Source organism: Accipiter gentilis, chromosome 8, assembly GCF_929443795.1.
Source record: "Accipiter gentilis chromosome 8, bAccGen1.1, whole genome shotgun sequence".
Lineage (NCBI taxonomy): Eukaryota > Metazoa > Chordata > Aves > Accipitriformes > Accipitridae > Astur > Astur gentilis.
The window spans coordinates 28824013-28839736 of record NC_064887.1 but is presented as its reverse complement, the minus strand read 5'-3'; positions in this window follow the sequence as shown (position 1 = coordinate 28839736).

Here is a 15724-nt window from a genome sequence, read left to right as displayed (position 1 = left end):
TGGTGTAAATGTCTTCTTGAGTTAGCTAGACCAGCATGGGGAGAGTAAATGTGTGGCTCAGCCTAACCTAGAGAATAAAAACTAAATAACTAGCAAGAGTTTCCAAGAAAGAAACACGCTTGAGCTGGCTTCAACCCATGTATTCCTTCCCAGCTATTTGGGATGCCCAGTGTCGTGGCAGAGAGCGTATCTTAGAGACTAGTAATGGAGGTCACATTGGTACTATGATTGAAGTGTGTATTGCAATTGCTGCATTTTGCTAAGTGTCATGTTTGTATGGTGTTTTCAGTATATTTTGTATCACTCTGCTAAATCTGAAAACCCATCTAAGATGATCTGTCTTCAGATAAGAAAATCTAGTATTAAACTTTATGACCTCCTAGTCAGAGACTATTGGACTCTGATAGCATCACCTGCAAAACAAGACTGAGCAGGTATCACAATATAGCATGTGTTCTCAATTTGCTTGTCCTGTTCATTTTGCATGTCCTGCTTTTTGGTATGGATAACAAAAACTGAGAGTTGGTGCACTTTTATGAGTAAAATGAAAATATATATTGTATTTATTGATATCTTCGCACAAACGGCAATATCTAATTCTGCCTCTGGTGCCTTCAAACCTTGTGCCTTGTGAAAGAAAAAGTGATATATTAATCAAAATCAGGCAATGAGTATCAAGAAGATTGCTCTTCCTCTACAAGCATCTGCTATAGCTGCTTTCTGAGCAACACAGACCTAATTATAGATAGTTGTTTATGCCATTTTATTCTTTTCCCTCTTTTGAGACATTTACTGTTTGGTTGAATTTTCTTATCTGATAAATGAAATCAAGCATGCAAAATTTCTCCTGTCACTTTGTCCCTTTAAATAATTTTTTATGACATTTTTCATAAATAGCATTTTACAACCTATTGAGGAATGGGGTTTATTAATCAAAACATGGTCGATGAACACCTCCCAATTCAATGAAGTGATTGCACGCAGAAGTGAAAGTTAGTTCAGGAACTGATTCAGATTTTTTTTTTTTTTTTTCCTTTTTGTAAGTTTAGGGCGGGTTCTTGTTTGTGAGAAATTGTGACAAGTTCCTGCAGTGCTCAGGGTTTACCATGTATCTGAGTATTTTGCTGAACTGAGGCCTAACTATTAGCTGTGATGCAGTTGTTCCAGTCATCAGACCATTCTAGTCTCCTGCTGGCAAAATTTTTAGAAATAAAAAAAAAATAACCCAAGCTTTTCTCTATATATAAACTTGAAGACAATCTTTTTTTTTTTTTTTTTATGTCCAAATTTTATCATTTAAAACTTCACTTGTTAATGTATCTGAAATTGTGTCTTTTAGGAGCTGGTGGCATTCACCTGACCAAGTAGGGAAAGAAGGTCTTTGCCAACAAGCTAGCCAGACTTATGAGGAGAACTCCAAGTTAGATTTAGCAGGGAAAGTGGACAGAGTTTTAGACAACAGAGCAGAGACAGAGGAACCAACAGGGAAACACTTGTGAAATGCTTCATCTTTCTTAGAGCACCAGAGCTCATGATTGGCACATGTAAAAAATCAGGCAAGGAAGGCAGAAGATTAGCATGGCTGAGAAAGGTCAAACTAAAATATAAAAAGGGAATACACAGGCAGTGGAAGCAGGATCATGCATCCTGGAAAGAATACAGGGACACAGCCCGGATATGTAGGAATGAGATCAGGAAAGCTAAGACACTATTGAAGCTGAATTTGGCAAGGAATGTGAACAGTAATAATAAGGGCTTCTACAGGTACATTGGTCAGAAAAGGAAGACAAAAGAAAATGTACCCTCCCACACCCCATCCTGCCAATAAGTAAGACAGAAGGACTAGTGACAAGCAACAAGGAGAAGGCTGAAGTACTCAACAATTTTTTGCCTCAGTTTTCACTGGCAATTGCTCTTCCCACATCTCTCAAATCCCTTAATCTCAAGGCAGGGAGTAGGGGAATGAGGTCCTCCCATCATAGGAGAAGATCATGTTTATGACCATCTAAGGAATTTGAACATACACAAGTCCATGGGACCCACCAAGATGTATCCCAGCGTCCTGAGTGAATTGGCAGATGTAGTTGCTAAGCTACTCTCTCCACCATATTTGAAAAGTCACGGCAGTCAGGTGAAGTCCCCAGTGACTGGAGAAAAGGGAAACATCACATCCGTTTTTAAAAAGGGTAAAAAGCACAACCCTTGGACCTGCTGACCAGTCAGCCTCACTTCTGTGCCCAGTGAGGTCCTGGAACAGACCCATCTGGAAGTTGTCAAAGCATATGGAAGACAAGGAGGTGATTAGAGACAGCCAACATGCCTTTACCAAGGGCAAATTTGTGCCTGACTAATCTGGTGGTCCATCTATACTGGGCTCCATGAAAAGAAGTGTAGCCAGCAGGTTGAGGGAGGTGATTCTCCTCTCTTACTCTGCTCTTGTGAGACCCTGCCTGAAGTACTATGTTCAGCTCTGGGGTCCCCAGGAGAAGAAAGACATGGATCTGTTACAGCTAGTCCAGAGGAGGGCCATGGAAATGGTCAGAGGTCTGGAACACCTCTCCTATGAAGAAAGGCTGAGGGAATTGGTGTTGCTCAGCTTGGAGAAGAGAAGGCTCCAGGGAGACCTTATTGTTGCCTTTCAATATATAAAGGGCGATTACAAGAAAGACAGAGAAAGCCTTTTTTACCAGGGCCTGTAGTGACAGGAAAAGAGGCAACAGTTCTAAACTGAAAGAGGGAAGATCTACCTTAGGTAAGAGGAAGACTTTTTTTCATTATGAGGGTGGTGAGACACGGAACAGGATGCCCAGGGAAATTGTGTATGCTCCATCCCTGGAAGTGTTCAAGCAAAAGTTGGAGAGGCCTTTGAGCAACCTGATCTGGTGGAAGGTATCCCTGACTATGGCATGGGGGTTGGACTAGATGATACTTAAAGGTCCCTTACAATACAAACCATTCTTTGATTCTATGATTCTATGTTTCTTGTTCCTTTTGTGTATATAACCTCCCTGTTTCTACAATCTAGGAGAGAAGGAAAAAAAATGTGAGTCTATGAGCAAGTAAAATCTGTATCTTAAAGTAGGTTTAGATTTGATGGGGTTGGAAAAACATCTGAGCTACTCACCAATGTCTTTTAGCACCTTCCCAAAAATTATTTGACTGGTTGTGGAAAGAAGCTGTTTGTTTTGCTAGTATAACCTTCATTTCTCTAGATGAACATGGCATTTACAGGATTACTCTGTGCTTATGGAGGAGAAAGCATTGCCATAGAAGTTTCAGTTTTGTATTCATTCTGAGCCTTTGAAAGGTCATCTTGCATGGCACAGTATGTTTTATAGTACTGAAATGGAGTGTAACTCTAACTCTATTATATTTCCCCTTGTTGCACCAATGTCATGCTAGCAAACTTAATGACTTCTGTCCTGGTAGAGACCCACAAGGTTCATCACTATGTTTTGACATAACTACTAATTTGTAATTCTTTTATTTCAGCAGCCAGCCTATTACATCAAGTCTACCTTTGAACACTTTTTTCCTCTGTGAACTTCCTGTCTCAAATGGCAGTGTCTCAAGTATCTTCAAAACCAACTAGGATTTTCTTGTCCAGTGAAGTACATCAAACAAATAAAAAAAGACACCAAAATTGTGAAACACTTTTTTCTTTTTTTTCCTTTTTTTTTCTTTTTTCTGTAGTTTCTTTCCCAAGTTTAAACAGTTCTGAGTTTACTGAGTCAAATGTGAGCACTGGGAGATGTGCAGCAGGGAGTTTATCCATAGAGCTGCTTCTTCTCTTGTGTTCTGACACCAATCAGAATTTCAGCTTCTTCAATGTTTTTACCCTTGAACTTTTTTCATTAGTTTTAAATAACTCCCTAGATATTTGTGAAGATGCTTTTCAACAGTGCATGCTCATGCATTGTGTTGTACTCTAAGTATCAACAGTAGACGTTAATTCTTACCTTACAAGTGTATTTATATACAGAAAATGCAATCAGGAATTACTTTTCTGTCTGTGGAGGTACCCAGTGTTCCTTTCCTTGGAAAATTGTACACAATTATTTATTATCATCACAAAGATACATTGTCTACTTCCAGTGCACTCGTTTAGTAATGTGTGTGTGATGCCTTCTGCAGTGAAGAATCTAGGACTTTAGAGGAAAGAGACCTGTGTCACAAAAATTTGCACTTTGCCCATGTTGATCCAGGAGAGATGCTAGGATGCAAAGCATAGAATTCCAAAAGTAAATATTTATTCATGTGCATGAGGTGTTTGAGCCAAATTGGGGCATCCCGAATGTGATTTTACACCGGGTTCTTGCACCGTTCAAACATTCAGGCACAACATGATCTGACTAACCACTAACATCCATACTGATGATTACTAATCATAGTAAAACTCTGCAAAGCAACTCTATTTTTGTAGCATTCTTGCTGCTTGTTTATTGATACAGATGTCCCTGAAGTGAGTGTTTCTATAGTTACTTATCTATGATGCCAGACAACCCTGGGAGGTTTCAAAGACATAGAATCATAGAATCATAGAATAGTTTGGGTTAGAAGGGACCTTTAAAGGTTGTCTAGTCCAACCCCCCCTGCAATGAGAAGGGACATCTTCAAATAGATCATGTTAGAGGGACTAGGATGCTATCCTTACCTTGCTTGTCCAGGGGTATACTTCATCCTTCATGGACAGCTCTTGCTTCTAATAAACAAAGTATTTATTTCCAGGGCTGGGCTGTCCTTTAGTTTGTTTTACTTCAGCAGGAACAATACCAAAGTCTCCAGTAAAATTCCACTACCTCATTATATTTTATATATATATATATATATATATATATATAAACAAAGTTAATACTTATTCATACCATAAAGACTGTTTGATATAATAGTTAGGGAAGGGAATTTTTGTAACAACTGTCAGACTGAGCACTTCCATAACGCTCTTTTGAGTGTTCTTCCAGGATCCTAGCCAGTGAGTTGTAAAAAGTACATTTTTCTTGATTGTCTTGTTTTGCCATAGAATATAGCCATTTCCTGTACAATGTCCTGTACAATATCCTGTACAAGTAGGATATTTGCAGTGACATGGCTGTCATTCATTACAAGCTCTTTTAACTTGGGATGATCTATTGTGCTCTTAGATTAAATATTGACCACCAATATGTATAACTTCTTACACAGACTTTCAAGTAGTTGTGGATGTTGACTATCATTATTTCTTCAGTGTTTAACTTTCATGTCATTTTGCATTTCATTGCTATATCTGCATTTGGCAGATAAAACTGTTTGGAACACAACATTTTTGTTATGGTCCATTAAAATATCTGTATTACAAGCTTGTAGCCCAGTAAATAATGTCCTGTTGCTGGTAAGAGGCCACAGTCTTTGTGTTACATTAAAAACACAGCCCTCTAGACTTGGCAGGCTTTGTCTAGACTTGTCTTGGGTTGCCTGCAGACATGTAACGGCAATGAACTAATGACTGAGTAACTATAATCTACTCTGGGTTAGATTTTCTTTGTTTTATACAATTATGTTATGTAATACCTACTATTTTATCTATTTTGTAACTTATGGGTAGTTATAACTTGTAGTTATTATATGTAGCATGATTTGAAATCGGACATGAGAACCTGGAGGAAGACAGGAACAATGAGTATAATGCTGAAGAAAAGTACAGACACTAGAAAGTTTGTCAATTTTACCTATACATAATTTGAAGCTGAAGTATCATTGTAAATGGACTGATAAGTCTTTGATTAGGCTGTTAAGGTTTTAATTAGACTAATAACAAAGCCTTGGTTTTGTATATAAAATATATTGCTTTTACCTATAACAAGACCTTGAGTATAAGAGACTGGTAGGAGAATTCAAGAAAAATATTTTTCAGCTTGCACAGAACAAAATGCAGAATTTCCCTTCCAGTGATGTCTAGATCATAATTAGCAATTCATCTTAAACTTACCAGTGTTATTTACTTACTAGCTTATTTACTTACTTTACTTTCTCTTGAACGAGTAGAAACCTGAGTCTACTTGCTCTATTTGTAATCTTCCTTATAATTCACTGAGAATGATCAAAGACACATTACACTGACAGTAGCTGCTGTTTCACCATTGTTCCATCCAACTAGTTTTTTTCCTCTCAGTTTATGAGCATACAAAAAAATACTTCAGAAAATCCAAATAACATAACATCACCTGGGAATTCCCAGTTGTCTTTAAGATATGGCAACAGAAAGTAAAATATTTGTTTTGGGAGGATTTTACATGTTAGGTCTAAAGATCATTATTTTTTTCTCTTACCAGACTTTTCAGCACAGAACTGTAAAAATATTTGGCCAAAATCAGTTTTAACAACACATCAGACACAAGAAGCCTTTGTAACTACTGTGAGAAGCAAGAAACCTCTCAAGTTCCTCTGAAGTACTGCAGAACATAACAAGATGCATATGTGGCCCCAGTAATTCATTCATCAGGAGTTCAGAAAAAAAACAGAAGAATAATTGAAAGGCTTGGGATAATTCCATAACATAAAAATTCAGGCTGTTCAGTTTATCAGTGAATGACTGACCTGATCAGGATCTGGAAGTGTCTAGGGACCTGAATAGCTGGTGATAGAGGATACATTCAGCCTAGCAAACAAAATTCTCAGTAGATCCATTGACTGACATTTGGAGCTAAATAAGAAATCAAGTGTAAAATTAAAGTAACTAAGCACTGGCAAATGATACAAAGAATACAGAACAAGGTTTTCGAGAACCTTCTTTGCTCAGGCTTTACAGTTGTTCTCAGGGGCCTGCGCTCCCTGTACGCTTTGCATGCAGCAGCTTTCCTGCAGTGCTGCGCACAAATTGTGCCCCAGGAAGTGGGCAAAAGTAAGTAAGTAATACAGACAGAGAACTGGAGGAGGACAGTGGCAAAGCATAGTACAAGGAATTAGGAAGAGGAAAATGGGGGGGAACAGTAGCCTAAAAATAAGAACAATATGACAGTTACATCTAACTTGAGGCAGGAAGATCTGACAAAGTTAAGTAAGAATGCTAGCAGAAAGTAAGGAAAACAGTGCAAATGCACTGTCTGCAGCTCTATAACTTTTCCCTGAAGCTAATGAGACAAGTGTTTTCTGAGTCTCTGTGGCAGTATTATTTTTTTTTCTTTTATCATGCTAATCTTACGTTCCTACTCTCACAGCCTTGTACCTGCAAATCCTAAGAGTGTCGTTATGGTAGGTTCTCATGAGAAACAACTATCAGTGGTCTGAGAATCATCCTTAATCCTCCCGCACCCATTGTTTCATAATTTTTACTTTATATTTTAGAAAACTAAATGTTGTGCACAGCAAAGTTGATATTGATCAAGTACTGAGTAGTTAACCAGCAATATATGTGCACAGAAACTGAACAGCCATTCCATTTGCAACATTTACACATGATTAGCATGCTCCAATTATTGCTGATATTATCATAAAACAATAGGGAGTTTTAGAAGGTCCTGGCAAAAAAGTATATAGTACTAAGGAAAAAAAACATCACTGTGATCTTTGTTGTCACCACCTGCTGCAATGAAGAGAGCATCCAGACAATAATTCTTGTCTCATGATTGACTTTCCTAGATGGGAGCTGGGAAGACTTTTCCCTTTCCTACTTCCTCTCTCTAGCCTTATTTTTTCTCCAAAAGTAAGTTTCACTGTTAGAATTAATGGATGCTGTCATCTACAGATCCCACTAATAAATCATTTTTCATCCCATGCTAGCAAGATTTCTAGCTATATGCAAAAATTGCATGGTACATGATAGTCATGTAAATATTCTCTGGTAGCAGATGAATTCAATTTGAAGTTGCAGCTGATCAATGGTATTGAGGCCTACATAATACCTAAACAACTTATACCCTTAATCTTAAAACTGTGAAAAGTATGCTTAAATATTTTGTCCACTTCAGTATTCAAATTTGCAAATTTTATTTTTCATATAGCACTAAATCAGTCCTGAGAAGGAATGTTTCTTTTCCTGCAAAATAAAAAGAGACAGAACTTCTATTATACACTTTGGCAATCTTCCACAAGAGCTCATAGGAATGAAGACTCCTAGCCTATAAAAATCAGCACACACAATGAACACCAATTCTGGTAGCTGAGAGCTACAACAATGTTCACCTTCAAAATGCTTGTTTCAATCCAAACACTAACTTTAACTCAATCATGTCTTGAATCATGTTTGTATGAAGCAGACTGTGATAACTCTAAAACTGCACTGCTTTCTCTCTAAAAAATGAAAATGGCAGGACTAATTGTGAACATTTTTCTTCTTTACCTTGATTTTATCACTTTCTTTATAAAAGTAACTTAGTGTTAAGTAGAATATTTTAGCTCTCACACATTGTCCTCTGTAAATTTTCAAGTGCTTTCTAAGGATATAATTTTTATTATCTTTTCTTATTTTCATGAAGGAAAACTACAGCAGAGGAAAGGCATAGAGGGAAAAGTATGAAGGGAGAAGTTGTAAAATAATTTGGATTTTCCAGTTTCATAGTTACATCAAAAGGTCTTCCTTAACAATTTCTTGCTTTCCTGTTTCCAAGAATATAAACAAATATACTGTAATAACATAGGGATAGATGAATAATTTTTTTGTATGATAGAACAGATTGTAACTTCAGGTGATGAGAATGATAGTGTAAACCCTGACAGGTTGAGTTTGCTCTAAGCTGCTGTTGCACATTTCATAGAAAAGTAGCTGAATATCTAGTAAGAGAGAAATTAAGGACACTAATTAAATTATTCTAACAGCTAATATTTCAGCAGCTTGTTTATGAATAAGTAACATCACTGCGCCACAATAATCATCTTTAAAAATGGAGGCTGCAAGTGCTATGGCAAGATCTGATGCATAAAATGTTTTGCACAGGGCAAAGATATAAGAAATGGAAAAGCTTTGCCAAACTGGTTTAATGATTGGTTGATAACAAACCAAGTCAGATAGGTAAGGTTGTGGTTTGCATTTAAGTAATTAACAAAAATGCTTAAAAACATTCCCATGAGGATCTGAGTTGAATATTGCCATAAACTACACTAGGGTGAATGCTCCTTACCAGCAAGGTCAGTCTCAGATTAAATTAGGGAAATATTTCTCCATACATGCAGAAAATACTATGTTTGAGATGATTTCTTGTAAAGATATAGGGCAGGTTTTAGAGACTGAGAGAAATACTCCAGAAGGCATTTTGTAAGAACAAGGGTAGAAATTTTGATCATTGTTCTGGTGGGTATTAATATCTAGGTGATGAAGTAATTTCTCTGTAGAATTTGAGGTCCAGAGCTAACTACATGTGATGCAATGATCATTAAATGGATTTCAAGATGAGTTATTTATAGTTCCCTTTACTTACCATCATGAGTAATGCTTCATGTTTCAAATGTACCTGTTAAGCATATTCTTTCTGTTAGAATTTTGTATGAAGACTCAGAGAATGAGTATCTTGAGTCTATGTAAAGATAAAGGAAGCAATGTTTGGTGTTAATTGATAAACTACCAGTGGTAGTGAGGGGACATTAGGTGATATAACTGGAATATTTATGAGATTTATTGGAAGTTAACAGTAAGATTGTAGCAGAAAAAAAAATCTTATTTCTTACTATATAGATTACCTGGAAAAGTAAAGCTTTGAGATATACATTGATAGATAAAATATAGATATTCAAAAGAGATCTTTTTTTTTTTTTTTTTTTCTGTTGGAAGAAATTCTTGAAGTTAGATCTTGAAAGGTACTTGAGGATTTGGCATAACTCAGAAGCTTCTGTGAGAAAAATCTTCATAGTGTTTGGAATATAATATCTGGAGAAACCACGTCTGATCAGTGCTTGGCCTGCAGACATTGCTATACACGCAGTGTATCAGCAAGGTGAGCTCTTATCTGTCCTCACACAGCCATCAGATTTCTCTGAGAAAGGGAGAGAGACTTTTTGCTAGCTCTTTTTTTTCTCCAGCAGTAGAGTTTGAAAAGAAAAGAAATGTCTGCTATAAGCAAAGAAGGCAAAGACAGTCCTATCATCAGATGAGCAGCTGTGAGCATCTAAGCAGACAGACCTCTTTATTGTTACTTTATTTTCTTAGCCATGCTGCTTTGGCTGCAGCTGCTTTAAGAGAAGATAGACAGTGCATAACATACTTTGTATGTTCATCTTGGGAAGGGTGAGTTGCTAAGTTAAACATGGTTTTGAAGAGGAGAAAAAGTCTGTGTTCTCATAGTTTACAATTCTGCTTGTCAAGTCCTTTATTGCTTTCATCTCTTCAATAGTTTCATTAGTTAAGTCCTCCACTTGGTGCTTTTGTGGACAACAGAAGAGCGAGAGGCAAGGAGGTAATTGTGAGGAATATTATTCAGTATTCTAGACTTAAAATTTTGAGACAGAAATGTTGAAGTCTTCTTTTGGTATTTACATGCAAGATAGAAACTAATACAAGAGAGTTTACCATAAGGTTTGTGATACACCTGGTGCTTTCAAGTTCAGTATTTCATTTTCTGCTAAGAGAAATATGGCTAAGAAGACAAAAGCATACTGACATTCCTGAAAATGCAGGTTGTTATTTTCATCATTGAAGCTGGAATATGTTCAGATTTTTGATCTTGGGTTGATTCAAAGAAGGGGGTTTTTTTCTTTTTTTTTTTTTCCTTAACACTTGATGATACCTGAAATGCATTGTTGCAGACTGTAAAGCACTACATACCTGACTGATGCACTTATGTCAGCACAACTGGCTGATTACCCTGATGAGATAAACAAGGAAGTGTGGAATGTGTTAAATACTTGTTTTTTATAGAATCACAGAATCATTTAGGTTGGAAAAGACCCTTAGGACCATTGAGTCCAACCGTTAACCTAATACTGCCAAGTCCACCACTAATCTATGTTCCTAAGCTCCACACCTACACGTCTTTTAAATACTTCCATGGATGGTGACTCAAATACTTCCCTGGACAGCGACTCAACTACTTCCCTGGACAGCCTGTTCCAATGCCTGACAACCCTCTCAGTAAAGAATTTTTTTCTAATATCCAATCTAAACCTCCCCTGCTGCAACTTGAGGCTGTTTCCTCTTGTCCTATCATTTGCTACTTGGGAGAACAGACCAACACCCACCTCACTACAACCTCCTTTCAGGTAGTTGTAGAGTGCGATAAGGTCTCCCCTCAGCCTCCTTTTCTCCAGGCTAAACAACCCCAGTTCCTTCAGCCGCTCCTCATAAGACTTGTGCTGCAGGCCCCTCACCAACTTGGTTGCCCTTCTCTGGACACGCTCCAGCACCTCAATGTCTTTCCTGTAGTGAGGGGCCCAAAACTGAACACAGGACTCGAGGTGCAGCCTCACCAGTGCTGAGTACAGGGGGATGATCACTTTCCTGCTTCTGCTGGCCTCACTATTTCTGACACAAGCCAGGATGCTATTGGCCTTCTATAAATTGTTAGATTAAGAGGTAAGGCATTAATGTAAAAATCTAGTCTCCTATTTTTTTTCCACCAGCTATTGAAAGTCAGTGCAGCTCATATTAGCTCTATATTTTTGTTCTTGCTTTTCTACTCTTATTTTACTACTTGAAAAAAACTATGCTTTCAAATCCCAATGCTCCTCTCTACAGAGTGTATACATATGAAACTAAAAATCTCTTGCAGGAAGCTTAAAAGGGGGTCTAATGCTGCTTTCATCTGCTTTTCATTTTAATTATAAATAAGAGAAGGGATTGGTATTGGGTATCTTGAAAATTTTGGGTCAGTTCCTTTCTACCATGAATTCTTTATGAAACATTGGAAAATTAGATAATAATATTTTCTTTTTTTTTTCTTTTCTCTTTCTTATCTCATCTTTTCCTTTCATTTCTCACACTGCAAGACTTTTGGAACAAAGTCTGTTTCTTATTGTATGAACACCTTGGAGCGTAATGGACTCAGGTATTAGACAAGAACTTTTATGCAGCTGTAATACAGGAAAAGTGAGAGATATCAAGTGTGTGAGCCAATTTAGTGTGAAATACCAACTTTTAAATACTTTGCTTTACTTCATACTCATGATCAAGGAACAATTCCATGATAATAAAATGCAACCATCTGATATATATAACTTTTTTTTTTTTTTTTTCCTTCATTTAACTGCATAGCTATGCTGTTTTTCTAAAAATAGGCCAATAAGTGACAAAAGTGTCTTGGTAGTTGTGTTAGAAAATTTTTGTCTCCCATAGTTCACAAACAGTTTGATAGAATTATGTCTTGTGTATGAAAAATACTGTGAATAAATTGCATTCATAGTTAGAAAACAAATGGACAAATATATTGAGGCAATATTTATTGCCCTCAGTCACTCAGCTCAAAATAAAAGAAAACATGATGGCATCATATTACTATACTTTCTTGCCTTTTTTTTTTTTTGTTTTTCCATTTTAAGAGGGGAAAATATATTGCATTTAATATCAACTGGCTAAAACTAGGATAAATTATAGCAAATCAAAATATTTCTAGGTATGGAAAGAAAAGGAAAGATGGAGTGATATATATTTCCATTTTAGCAATGGGAAGGGGAAGAAATAGGACATGGTGGGAAAGCTGACTAACTGTTCCATTCTCACATTAAAGGAAATGGGTCAAAGTCTGATGTCTATAAATGTTATGATAATTAGCTGGCCTGGTAGGAAGAACTGCTCAGTAATTATGTGGATACTTTATTGACACACTACTCTTACTAATTATCTCAGCTTCAAATATTGAAAAATGTTGAAAGTGAGAACAGACTATTTCTCTACTTACCATTCTAAGGTCACAGATTGTGTGGTCCTTATTAAATGTCAGACATTGCTACTGCTAATTGCCTTCCCCATGAAAATTGAACTGGTTTTGAGAGAACTGCAGAGAACACTGAAAATGTCTATACTTTGTAATAGACAAAGCCCAAAAACCTAGAAGAGAGAAATAAACTTTACTGGCTGAAATTAAACATTTATTGCTGAAATTTAGAAAGGTCAAATTAAGTCCCTGGTATAAATTCACAAATGAGGGAAAGAAGGGAACAAAAAACTTCTCCTTTGCCATGTCTTCTAAAAGAGCAGTACTGAAAGTTACCTTATTCCTTCTTTGCAAATAAAACAACCACACTTGAATTTACAAACCAAAAACTTTACATGGAAAAAAAAGCAGGGAGAAAAGAAAGCATACATGAAATTACTTCCTTTTTCAGATCAAGGGGATTTGCACAGAGCAATGAGTTGAACACTATATGCTTCATTAATGTGGTATTCTAGGGAGTTTTACATATAAGTGTTCCTTCCATGTAAATCTTTCATTTTTAAGTCTATTTTTTACAGAAGCCTAAGGAATATTTGAGATAAAACTCTAGTTGCAATTTTTAGCTGGGTGACAAAATTACATTAATTGTGCATGACAATCAGATCTCTTTACATTTCTGTTTCATCACAATTTGGAATTCAGGCTTTTAGCAAATACATTTCTCCAGGTGTCATAGAAATACAGAGAAATTTTGAACAGAGGTACTTGATAATGTAACAGAGAATTGTATTATAGTAGACTAAATATATGTGGATGATTTTTTTTTTTTTTTCCAAGTTTGAAGGGAATACGTATTATTCCTTGGTTTAGGGTGATTTTGAGGATTCCCAAGAAGGTAAACACACATACACTGACTACAAGGGAAAAAGCAAGTGTTTTATTAACTAAAGACATGCATTATACTAAGGGTATCTTACAAAGAAAAAAAAAAAAAGGCAATTAACATACCGACCCAAGGACTGTGAAGAAGAAGATGAACCATCTGTACATTCCATACATTCTTGTGCCGTCTTGCGCCGCGAGCTCAGCCCAGCAGTTGGTAGGTGCCAGCTTTACGTGGACTTCCTCACAGAGGCAACGGTGACTTTGCCGTACACCAGCCCACTGCTCTTTGGAAAACCCTGCCATTTTATACATTTGTGGAGGAACAGGTGTCGACACTCATGGCCAATGAGTGCTGAAACACGCCTCGATTGCAACACAGGGAGCCTATGGCACGTGCGCCCGCTGGCCAGGCACGCTGCACATGCCATAGCCATCCCTTCTGTTGGTTCCTGGGCTCTGTGTACGCAGCAAATTACCATCATCTATCAGTCACATCCACTATGCTCTAACCCATAGCAGGACTTCTGCAAGGTAAGCAAAATTATGTGTGGTGCCTCGTATTCCTCTGTTATTGTATGTACTACCTCCCCTAACATTGCTCAACTTTCTTATCCCCATGGTCAGCATTTCAAACAATAGACAATAAACTGTTCCCTGTGCTGTCTGTGTTTTTTAGTTATCTACTTCTCACTCAGTGTTCATCCACGGACCAAAATTCCATCTTTTAACACTGCCGTACACATTCCTGTTCAGTGTCTTTTCAAATAGTTTAAGGGATATGCTGGTATTTTCTAAAATTTGATTGAGTTGAATATTAAAAATAAATGAAACTTTAGGAATTTTCTGAAGTGATTTACAAAGCTGCATACCAATCAGGACAAAAGTGGACCTGAAGTTTAATTTGATTTGGGAACTCCCTGCTTTCCAGAATGTCTGAACAAGTATGAGTAAAAGTAAGGCTATTCTTTATGTTATTGATGTTTTGCTCATTTTCAGAATCAATTATTATAAAAATAAAGTCATAAAACTAATGAATAATTCACTGGTGAACTACAGACACCTCTACTTCCTTTTAATGTAAATATAGACATTATTATTTCAGGACCTTCACACAGTAGTAATTCTTTCACTCAGTAGTAATTCTATCTTTAGAGATACAGCTTCATATAGAACTATATTTAGAAGCTTGACCACACAAACACAAAGTATTTAAGGGTGGAATATATAAGTGTGTACAGAAGTGTAACTAGTAAGATTATGTGAAGCAATTCATAAACAATTGTTGTACAGAGCACAAGTAGGACACAAGATGAAATACTGTGTACAGTTTTGGACAGTAATCTTTGAGAAGGATGTGGACCATTTAAATCCAGCAGAGCAATGAGAGCAGTGTTATGTATGGAGACTCTGACCTACAGGGACAAAATGAATTTATTGGGGTTTCTCAGTATAAAGAAGATTGAGGAGGAGAAGATGATATGGTAATAGTATCCAAATACATGAATGACTACTAGAAAGAATGGAATAATCTGTATCCCTGCTGCATGGAAAAAGTAACGCATTTACATTTTAAAATTAAGAAGATTGAGTTTAAACATTAGAAAAGACTTCATGATGAGAAGAATAATGAGAAGGCTGGTAAAGCAGTGGTAAAACAATATTCTTTATATATATGGACAAATGAAGAAGTATTTGGAAAGAAATAAAATCCACATGAGCTGCATCTTCGTTCTGGGGAATCCTTCCAGATTACACTGACTAGAATGTGAAGTCATACTTTCTACTGCTTATCATATTTTCTGTTGCATTTGCTAATTGTCAAAGAAACTTGTAGATAATCACAGTTCCCTCCCTTCCAGTTCACTATTTTTACTTTATCTTGCAGTGAAGAAACTATCACTGAGGCATGATGTTATTCATTTCCATGGTAACCATTAAGGCAGTGGAATTTCACTGCAGGGAACAGGGAGATTAAACAAAAACAAAAGCTTTTGTCAAATGTAAATATTTATACTTTTGGGCAACTCTTGGAAAGTACAATAGATGGATTTTTCAGAAACAGTAAG